The sequence below is a fragment of the Vulpes vulpes genome, chromosome 1 (assembly GCF_048418805.1).
Source record: "Vulpes vulpes isolate BD-2025 chromosome 1, VulVul3, whole genome shotgun sequence".
Classification (NCBI taxonomy): domain Eukaryota; kingdom Metazoa; phylum Chordata; class Mammalia; order Carnivora; family Canidae; genus Vulpes; species Vulpes vulpes.
The window spans coordinates 80998372-81009726 of NC_132780.1; the positions used below are offsets into that span (position 1 = coordinate 80998372).

The 11355-nt window shown below is 42.1% G+C and overlaps 1 long non-coding RNA gene across 2 annotated transcripts; it reads right to left on the minus strand.

Moving 5' to 3' along the window:
- Positions 1 to 1189: 1189 nt before the first annotated feature.
- On the minus strand, positions 1190 to 9473 carry LOC140595711 (uncharacterized). Of its 2 annotated transcripts, none has more exons than XR_011997541.1 (4): positions 9023 to 9473; positions 3687 to 3855; positions 3320 to 3437; positions 1190 to 1532 (listed from the first exon to the last, which is right to left on the minus strand). It is a non-coding gene; the product is annotated as an uncharacterized lncRNA (long non-coding RNA). The 2 variants fall into 2 exon arrangements; XR_011997535.1 differs by having other exon boundaries at positions 3687 to 3955.
- Positions 9474 to 11355: the final 1882 nt, after the last annotated feature.

Below are 11355 nucleotides of genomic sequence, written 5' to 3' on the forward strand. Positions count from 1 at the left end.
ATTTAGAACTGTAAAAATCCATGTTATAATCATGCCAGTGTGTGAGAGTGTAGAGAAAGAAGAAGCTAGAGAAAGGAAAAAAGAGGAGAGGGGGAAGGTGCAGGGTCTCAGGCAGGTGATGCAAACTTCCCTGGCCAGCCAGGGAAAACAGATGGCAGTGGGCCTGGCACCTTTTCCAAGGCCAGAGGGAGGTAGCCCAGGACCTCATTCTAGCTGTGTTTGTCTCCAGGTTATTCAGGAGATACTCTGCTTTGTCAACATGTAGGGTCTGTCTTGCGTAAATTAGCTTTGGCAGTTTCACCTACTCATTCAGGTAATGGTGTCAAAGAGGTTCCCCACGTGAGGTCATGTGTGTCTTGGGCTAGACACGTGGGCTTGTGTGTGTCTGGGGTTCCTTTGGTCTATTGGTCTGTGTGTCTGGGGCTACTTTGGTCTATTGATGTTGTGAATGACTCGTGTTCTCCCCACTTCCTACCCCCTTCCTCCCCACTTTCAGCATGTATGACCTGTCTTGTGCAAGTTAGCTTTGGCATTTTCACTTGCTCATTCAGGTGACGGTGTGGGATGGTGTGTGTCTGGGGTTACTTTGGTCTCTTGGTCTGTGTGTCTGGGGCTATTTGGTCTGTAGATGTTGTGAATGACTCATGTTCTCCCCCACCTACCCCACCACCTCATTGAAATGCAGACTTCACTGCTTTTGGTGGTTTTGCCCTTGTATGGACTTCTCAGCACATTTTCTCTCCTTCTAGGATTGATGAAGAATGTCTTCTGCAAGGTTCTTCAAAGTCATGACCTCCCCAGCAGAGCAATCAGGCATGATAGTAATGTAAGAAGTGTGGAGGTCCAGGTTGACCTGAGGTAGGTGGCGGTAATAATGCACCTGAGGGAGGGGAGTGAGGGTGGCTAAGGGGAGGGAGCAAAAGGAGTCTTGGGGTGAAGCAGGTAGGGTGAGCATGCCGTGAAGAAGTTCCAGGGGTCCAGGCACAAGTGAAGCAGGAAACTGAGGCAATCTCTCTATGCTAAGCATTTGAACAAACCATGATGGTTTTTCCTTTATATCATTGATTTTTACTTCTACCATATGAACAGTCATACTCTATATATTGCTAAAAATAGTTAGAACTGAAAACATAAGACTGTAGATTCAGAGAACCAGTAAAATCAAACTGCACATGCCATGTGTATTATTTATTGCTGCACAGCAAATTACCTCAAAACTTAGTGGTTTAAAACAAATATAAGCATTTTTCATCTCACACAGATTGTGTAGGTCAGGATTTGGGGAGCAACTTGGCTGAGCTGATCTAGCTCCAGTCTTTCCTGAATTAAAGTCAAGACATCAACTGAGGTTGCAATCATCTGAAGACTTGGCTAAGAATGGAGCATCAACTTCCAAGAGGGTTCATTCACATTGTTGTCAAGTTGGTGCTAGCTGTTAGCAGGAGGCCTCAATTCATTGCCACATGGAGCTCTCCAAAGGGTTTTTCCAGGTCCTCGCAACCTGGAGGCTGGCTTCTCCCAGAGCAAGTGATCTAATAGAGCAAGGTAGAAACCAGATGTCTTTTATAATATAGCCTTGGAAGTTATACCACATCACACCTGCAATATTCTATTGTTTAACGTGGGATTGCTCTCTTATTTAGTGTGGGAGGGGACAACACAAAAGCATAAATACCAGGAGGCAAGAGCCATTGGAGGCCATCTTAGAGGCTGGCTGCCATACCATGGAAAATACATGCCTATGTAAGAATTCAGTTAACACAAATACATTCTTGGGGGAAAATGATCACCTGAAGTCTTCTGAAAATTTGTTCAAGTTACAATTCCATCCTGCATTTGAATCACAAACACTTGTGGCAGGAGTGACCAAACCATACAATCCTTTCAGCTTCCTGCCTATCTGTGAGAGAAGAGAGCTGAGGCTTCATAAAATACTCAAAGGTGACTGCAGGGAGGAAATAGGCAGGAATACCATCCTCTCTTTTCTTTCAATTTGCTGGAATGTATATCACCACATGTTTGAAAAAATACCACAAGGATAAAAGACTGCTCTTAATCAATAAATCAAAGCTCAGGAATAATTGAGATCCATTGAAACTCAGTTCCAATATAAAAACCAAAGGAGCAATTTGCTAACATTATACAGATGAGAAGCAATAGCATCAAACTCAGAGAAATGAAAGCAGATAGAGGAATGAAGAAAAAATGTTCTGATGTTAACAAAGTCACTTACACTCAGTGTGATTGGAAATTCTAAGCTATGGTGGCCAAAGTGAGAAGGAGTAACATTAGTACATTCTATTAAGTGGCAATGCATTCAAGGAAAGTTTCAATTAATTGCAACTGACATCTATAACTCAATGATTATGTGCAATGCACTGGTACTCATTACCTATAGAAGAGATCTAAAATAGAAAATGTGGTCCCAGTGCTCAGGAGGTTTATACTTTAGGGAGAGAGATAAACACATGCACAAATAACTGAACCATGAACGCCCAAAGGAAAATATAGGCAAGGGATCTGGGGAATATTGAATGAAGATGATCCAAGGAAAGCTTCCCAGAAGAGGTAGCAAATGAACAAGGCATTGCAGAGTGCACAGGCTATAGATAGGGAGGACCACAGGGAAGAGGGAATGGGAAATAGAGTGCTTCTGGTGAAGAGCTTGAACAATGAAACAGAGGTTGGCAAATGCAGGACTGGTTTGCAGAAACAACCTAGACTGTCTCTAGACTAAGAGATTGGAAGTCATCAAGGTGGAGGATTGTCCTTGGTGGGAGAAGAGAGTGAAAGTGTACATTGGGCTTAGAACCTGAAGGGATGATTAATGCCATGAATTTATGCGAAAGCTATGGAAACCAAATTGACAAGATTCTAATCCCAACTCTGTCATTTACCAGTTTGCGTGAACTTGAACAAATTACTTAAACTCTCTGTACCTCAATTTTTCACCTGAAAAAGGGAATGATAATAGTACCTATGTTATAGGTTATGAGAGTCAATGACTCCATATATGTAATGTACCACAGCAGTGCCTGGAACAATGGGCCATCATCACCATCATCATCACTATCATTTGTTCTGTGACTGGAAGGTAGGGACCATGGAATGTTGCAAAAGTAGAATGGAAAGGACTAATGACCTATCGGATGTGAGATTAGGAAGTGAGAGGAGTCTAAACACACAGTTAAATTTATATTCCCAGGTGAACTATAAGGATGAAGATTGTACTGGTCATGCATGATAAACACAGTTAAGCTGAAGAAACAAATTAAAGCCTCCAAATCCAGGCTTAATACAGTAATGAATTATTTCTCACCTGGCAGACATCCCCTACACTGGTTGGTGGGAGGTTTTGCTCCACTGGGTCTCCCAGGGACCTGATGAACACCCACCATCTTGGAGCTCCACCTCTGGAATAGTAGCCTCTTTGGTCACTGTAACAGGGGATAAGATTGGTGTCACTCACAGTCCAGAACTAGTGCATGGCCCCACCTAACTGTGGGTCCACCGGGCTTTCAGGGAATTACATGGATATTCAGTGAGCAGTAAATGCCTTTGCCACAGGATGAATGGATGGGTTTGAACAAGAAAGTAATAAACTTGGTTTTGGATGTTGTATTAGTCCACTAGGGCCGCCATAAGAAAATGCCAAAGATTGGATGATTTAAACAATGGAAACTTACTTCTCACAATTGTGGAGGCTAGAAGCCCAAGGTCAAGGTGCCAGTAGCTTTGTTTTCCCCTGAGACCTCTCTCTTTCATTTACAGATGTCCTCCTGCTTGCTGTGTCCTGACTTGGTCTTTCTTCTGTGCCCATCCTGGTGTCTCTGTGTGTGTCCAAATTTCCTCTTCCTACAGGAACACCAGTCAGGTTGGATTAGAGGCTCACCCAACAGCTTCACTGTAACTTGATCACCTCTTTGAAGGCTCTATCTCCAAGTATAGCCATAGTCTGAAGAATGAGAAGTTGGGGCTTCAACATATGAATGGTTGGAGTTGGGGTTGGGGTTGGGGCTACAATTCAACCCATAACAGGTGTGCTGAGTGTGACCTAACTGAAGCAAGCATCTAACATTTGTCTTAAGAATAAATCATTTTTATTAGATGTTGGAAAGTTTTACCCTTAGTCAAATCAATCCATTCAACCTAAGAAGCAGTGATCATAAATGTTACTTCTACTTCTGTTCAGTTGTTGACAGAACCAACAAGTTAAATATCCTAACCATGAAACAAAAGGAAAAAATTTCTGCTACGTAAAGAAAGAAAAATCTGACCTGTGGAATAGGCACATGTTATAGAAGAATGGAAACTCATTCACAGCTGGGAAATAAGCAATGGATTTAACCTGGCATTCATTAAAGAAATTGAGGCCACACTGATGATTCTAATTAAAATAAAATTAATCTCCATGTCACACAGTAAACACTGACAGAAGGCAACACGTCCGCGCTTATTTCCTTACGGCTTTCATTAACTCATGACTGGAATCTCTAGCAGAGATTTGCCATGTCTGAGTCTACAGGCTACCCACATTTGAAAGGACAGTTTAAAATTCAATCATGCAAAGTAAGCAAAAAACCAGACAGATGATTTTCTCTCTGTTCATTCACTTGTTCTGGCACCAGAGAAAAATAGCTGGTAACTAGAATTATAAGAAAAGGTGCCTTGTGAACCTTCAGTGAAACTCTAGTCGGGTAAAATATCCTACTTTAGGAAAACCAGGTAAATAAATACACTGGATATATTGTGAGCTGCAATTCTAAAATACAATATTAGGCCAAAGTGTTCATTTGTAGATTTTTGACTGGCTCTTAAAGATGCTGCAAAATCTCCAACAGCCTCTATCTCTGCCCCTACATTTCAGCCCTGGGCTCTCTGACCTTGTACTTGGTCCATGTACATAGATTGTCTCCTGTGTTTTGAGAGGAACATATCTTCCACATTTTAGGTTTCTCAATGCCTCTGCTAAGACTGAATATAGCTGGCCTGTGGGATATCCATATTACTGTAACATTAGGCAAGAGTTTATGTGTTAAATGCTTTCCAACAGTCACTCAGTTAAATCCCCACCCCTTCAAGGGAGCTTGACCAAAATCATCTTTTTCTTCCCCTAACCAGCAAAGTGAAACAGGAAATTAAGACCAGGCTAAGAGCCAGAAAGGCCCTGCTGGTCAGTGACTATCTTCTTTGGGTATGCCTTCCTGTGGTATTTGTGAAGAGTGCTCTGTGTTGTAGGTCCGGTGTCACCTCCAGACCTCCAACCACCACTAAATGTATATCTATGGTCATGCTTCAGTATGTCATCAACACTTGCTAATGGGGGACCAAGAGCAGTACTGAGTGTCCAAGAACCCACCTCCCAGAAGGTTACAAGTGGATAAGCCATGGCAGGAAGGAGTGGGAATCACATCACAAATACTGGTAGGCTTGGAGAACAAGCAAGAGCCAATTTTGGTAGTTGTAAAAACCTCAGGTCCCACATAGACGACTTCTTTTCTGTTGGTTGAGGATCACCAGACTACATGACTTCTCCTGTCCCCTCTGGTCTCTAGGCAGTCAGTGATGTCCTCCCAAACAATTGGAAGAAGAGACTAAAAGCAAAGCAACAGTCAGGAGGCCATTTGTGGCTGCAATCCAGAGCAGAGGAGATGAGGGCCTGAACTATGCCACCTAAGGGAAAAGAGAAGAGAGGACAGCCTGCAGCTAGGAAGGGGTAGACTTGGGATTTCACATCTGGCTGACCATGGGATAAGAATGAAGATGGAGGAAAAAGAAGGATCAGACATCTCTGATCCTTCAGAGATGGAGCCCTTCAGAGGGCTGGGACTCCCTCCCAGTCCCAGCCCTCTGTTTCCCAGTCATATCACTGACAAGGCAAGAGGGCAAGATGTTGGTATTGATTTCTATCTCCAGTAGATTATATTGCAAGTTCCTATGGGAAAATTCTTTTCTCTTTTTTTTTTTTTAAGATTTATTTATTTATTTTAGAGAAAGAAAGAGAGAGCGTATGGGGGAGGGGCAGAAGGAGAGGGAGTAAGAAAATCCCAAATGGACTCCATGCTGAGTGCGGAGCCCAACACAGGACTCAATCCCACAACCCTGAGGTCATGACCTGAGCTGAAACCAAGAGTTGGGTGCCCAATCAACTAAGCCAGCCAGGTGCCCCTCCACTGGAAAGATTCTTAAAGGTGAAAAAGTAAATAGACCCTTGGCTCAGAAGAGAAAGCTAAAATGGAAATTTCAAGATGGGACTCATACAGACATCCAGTCTGTGAATAGGATCTTGGAGGTCAATACGTGCCTTGTAAGGCACCACCCTGTAAGGCATTCAGAAGTGAGGTCTGTCAGTAAATCTTCAACTGGACCTTTGTTGTTTTTCTAGCTCTGAGCAGATATATTAAGGAGACTTTTCAGTACTAAGATTACTACTAGGAAGAAACAAAACCCAAGACTGAAGCCAATGTCTAAATATTTTCAATCTATCTTGCTGCCCAAAACATTGTCCCAAGGAATAACTTTGTGTGGTGCTACTGCTTCACCACCTATATGGGATGTCTCTTATTTACCACTCTGAACCCCCTCAACCCCACCTGTCTTTTGTTTCAGCCTCCACTGGGGCATCCGCTGACAGCTCCAGTCAGTTCTACCTACACCCAAGGCTCTTACCACCCAAACCAGCACCTCTCTGTGGCTGCAGAGTGGGATGCCTTAGGAACCCACTTGGTGCTCCTCAAATCTCTAATCTGGAAGATGGGAGAGTTAACATCTTACAGGCAAACCCACAGAAGTTGGTGGGCAGTCCTTCCCCTTTCTCCCCCTGATGAGTACTCTCAAGATGCATTTCAGATGGCTCCTCAGGGGTCCCCATGATCCGGGGACCAGTGAACATGGCTGCAGGCAACTCAATAACACAGCCACTCTTCTCTCCTGGGGATCACACTCCCCGGTAAAATCCTCAACAAACCTTCCATTCCTCTTCTGCCTTCTACCTCATTCTGAAAATTGGTTTTTATAACCCAGATCAAATTATTTCCAGCAGAGTAACAAACTGAGAGATATGCAACATGGTTTATTTTAGATTTTATATTCTAAAATTCATGATTCCAGGGGCACCTGGTTGGAACAGTCAGTTGAGTATCTGACTCTTGGTTTTGGCTCAGGTGGTGATCTCAGGGTCGTGAGATTGAGCCCCCATCAGGCTGCACACTTAGTGAAGAATCTGCTTGAGATTCACTCTCCTTCTCCTTCTCCTTCTGCCCCTCCCCTCTGCTCGCTCTCTCTCTGTCTCTCTCTCTCTCTCAAATAAATAAATCTTAAAAAATAAAATTCATGGTTTCAGAATGTATATATCAGACAACTAATTCAGTACATTGTGCCAAATAACCCCCTTTATAGAATATTAAGGTATCTTCCAGCATTTTCAGTAATTTATTCATCTAATAGTTCATTTGCTGTACATTGCTACAGTAAATATACCCTCCTTCTCTTCCCCTTGTTGTCCTGTTTACAATAACTGTCTATACTTTATTTTTCTCTCTCTGTTAATTTCCTCCTTCCTCCAACTGGTCATACTCAGAGCCAACAGCTTGCACAAAGTCCCTAAATAGGATCCAGGTAATCACATACTTTGAGGGCCCTGGTCAAAACCCATCTGTCAGGCTCCAGCCCCTGGCCCTTTTAGAAAGAAGCAGATTAAGTTAGAAACCCAAGGACCAAGGAGAGCAATTATCAACCAGCTCTGGGCTGGGCACTGACCTGTCCAAGGAAGTAGAGAGGACTTCTGAGCAGAGGGAGGCACATCAAGACCCCTTGGTGACAGGAAGTTCACACTCGTTCATTGTACAGATGTTATTGCATACCCACTATGTCCTAGGGGATGCACCACAGACCAAGACAGACAACTTCATGTGTTTGTAGGTTTTATCATCTAGTAAGGCCACATGATGCTGCTTTTCATGGCCAGGGCCTCCAAGAAGGCATAAGACCATAAGGTGATTATTCTAAGAGCTCTTGTAGACTCCAGCATCTCACTCCTTGTCCTTTAGATCAACCTCCACCTGTTGGCCACATCAGTCAGCCCTATCAGAGGCTTCTCAGCCCACTCCCACAGAGGCAGGACTGGCCCAGAGCAATGTCATGGCACAGATCCTGTTTTCGGAGATCCCTTGGTGAGTCCACACTGGGTCTCCTCTCTAGAAGGTATTGTCTGGGGATGAGAGCCTCTGTCACCCAGCAGAAACCTAGGGTCCCAATCTGGGAAACCACCAACTTCTATGTTTTCTGTCCCACCAGTCTGCCCCTGTCCTGTCCCCTGGAATCAGTAACTTCCAGAATTTTTTGTCTAAATCTTGACTCACAGAAAGAAAAATATTTTACACAGTATTAAGGAAACTTCTTACCAATCTAATTACAAACACATTTCAAAGTTATTTTACAATCTTGCTGTTCAAAAACCACAAGCTATAGTAAGCCATTCAAAGGTGTATTTGTGGTGGGGACATTTTATGGAAAAAGAAAATGGTTATTGTTAGACCAACAACTAAAAGAAAAGGAATGTTTGGATAAAGGTCACTAGATTCTTAACGACACTCCCTGACAGTAACTTGAGTGGATAGGTAACCAGTTTCCTTGAACAAGTCTTAATACTGTTAACTTCAGAAAATCTTCCATGCTTTAAGCTTTATCAGGAATGCTAGTTTCTTCCCAGAAAAAAATCATAGACTCCATCACTTTGGGATCCTGAACAATTTTCTCTTTATAGTTACAACCCAGAAAATTCTTGCATGCATCATTGAAACAGAAGTCTAAAGATAATGATTCTTGCCCTTACCATGCAAAAAGAGTTTGAGTTTTCCTCTTATTTTCAATTTCCTAAAAAAAAATTTTTTTTTCTTACTTTACAACACACTGGTGGTTCCCAATTTGCAGGATGCAAAATGCTGCTGAGAACTATTCTGCTTGTGAGCCAAAGTGAAAAATAATGCCAGGCACTTACTTTACAATATTGTGATTTACTTACAAGAATGATGGCATTTGAAATCGTTGTTGTCCTTGAAATGTGGAAGCCTTCATTTAAATGTTTGATGTTTCCCATTACTTGCCATGGTCAAAGTGTCTTCCAGGAAACACATCTGAAATTATATAATAGAAGCCAATATTAAAAGATAAGAAAGTTCACAGCAGCTTTACTTACAATAGCTGAAAACTGGAAATAGCCTAAATGTCCATCAACATTAGAATGGTTGGCATAGGGTAGCCTGGGTGGCTCAGCAGTTTAGTGCCACCTTCAGCCCAGGGCATGATCCTGGAGGCCCGGGATGGAGTCTCATGTCAGGCTCCCCGCATGGAGCCTGCTCATCCCTCTGCCTGTGTCTCTGCCTCTCTCTCTCTCTCTGTGTGTGCCTCTCATGAGTAAATAAATAAAATCTTAAAAAAAAAAAAAAAAGAATTGTTGGTATAGACAGAAGCATTGTGATAAACAAAGGAATACTCCTCATCATTTCAAAAACAAACAAAAAGAAACCTACTGGCACCCACAGCCAGGATGACTCTCATAATCATTATGAAAACAAAGTAAACAAGACACGAATGAGAACACACTGTATGATCCTATTTATATGAAGTTACGGAATAGGCAAAAATAAATCAGTGGTGACCTCTGTTTAGAGAGAGGTAAGAACTCAGAAGGGGCATGATGAAATTTTCCAAGTGCTGCAAACATTGATTTTAATCTGGTAGCAGTTACATGGAGATGAATGTATATAAAATTGTGTACTTTTATACATTATATCCCCCCCCCCAAAAATTAAAAACACAAGGAATATGCTCTAAAGGAATTCACTTTAGAATTCCTTTAGAATTCCTTTAGGATTCCTTTAGGCAATTTAGTTGCCTTTAGAATTTAAAAAGGCAACTTTTTAGGAGCAAGTATATGATCAGTCTTAAGTTTCATTAACAGCATCTCATGCTTCATAGTGCCATGTACCTTTGCAGCATGCTTTGCCTGTGGTCCCCTCACATAAATATGCATGGCTTGTTACTGGCTCATTCCATCCTCACCTTATCTCTGCATGGTGCAAAGAGTCAGGCATTCTCATTCTGATTATATAAATAAATAAACTGAGGTTCAAAGAGATGAAAAGACTTATTCAAATGACAGAACTCCTCATGATCAACTAGAACTACACGTTGGTCACCTGAACCCAAATCAAACAATCCTTCCACAACCTTCATCCAAGAATGCAAGGACCCTAGGAAAGCTTTCATTGTCATCTCCCCCTGATTCTCCCTGGACTCTTATTTAAAGGAATGATTGATGACTGGCAATTATCTGGTAACTACTCTAAAAATGAATAAAGTGAAACCTCATTTAAAGCCCTGAAGAGGAGATTTAATGCATTTGCCCAGAACCCAACAGGAAGAAACCTACCTTGCATTTCTCACTGAGAAGAAGGGAGAGTTTCTCCTGACCCCACAACAACCCAGCCAATTAAAACTGCCATAATTCAGCCAGTCAGAAGTCTCCAAAACTCCAAACTCTTGCTCTCCTTCAATGGACTTTTCTTCCAACCAGCGCTTCCCACCTATCTCCTTTCCCCTATAAAGGCAAGTCCCTCTCTTTTGTTCTCTGGACTTCCCTATGGGTCACTACAGTTTGCCAACCTGATCTGCAATTCCTCTGCAATTCCTGAATAAATGCATTTTGCTGAAAAATTAACGGGCTATTTATTCTTAAGGCTGACACTGTAAATAAAGCTACCACGTGTTACACACATATTATATGCAAGTAATGTGTTTCCCATGGTCATGATTGGTTTACTCCTCTCAACAAACTGATGGGTATATTTATCACCACTTTATAATGGAAGTAACTGAGAGTTACAGAGACTGGATAACTTGCCCAAGGTCACACAGCAGGTCAATGGGAGGCCTGGGAGGCCTCAAATAGGGTTCTGCCCAACTTCAAGTTCTGAGTTTAAACAGTAATGCTCCTGCCTCTGTTAGGACACTTCTGCTTCTTCTGCTGAGTTTTAACAGGAAGCAATTTTCCTTAAATGCATGCAACTGTAATCCATCTCAAGCCTGTTTATTGACCTCCAGGTCTGCAGCCTATGGATATAACTGTCACCTAGAATAACTCTGGTGTTTGGATCCCAAGAAAAGAAATCCCTCTTGATGCACAACAAAGATATTGATGTGGTTGGAAGCAGCAGAGAACTTGAAAAGTCATCATTCTTGTCAACATTTAAGTAAACCTATTTTTTGTACAAAACTGGAGAAAAATTGTTCTATGTTTCCATAGAGGCAGTACCAACTAAAACATTAAATGCAAAATTCACCTTCACAAAAGAA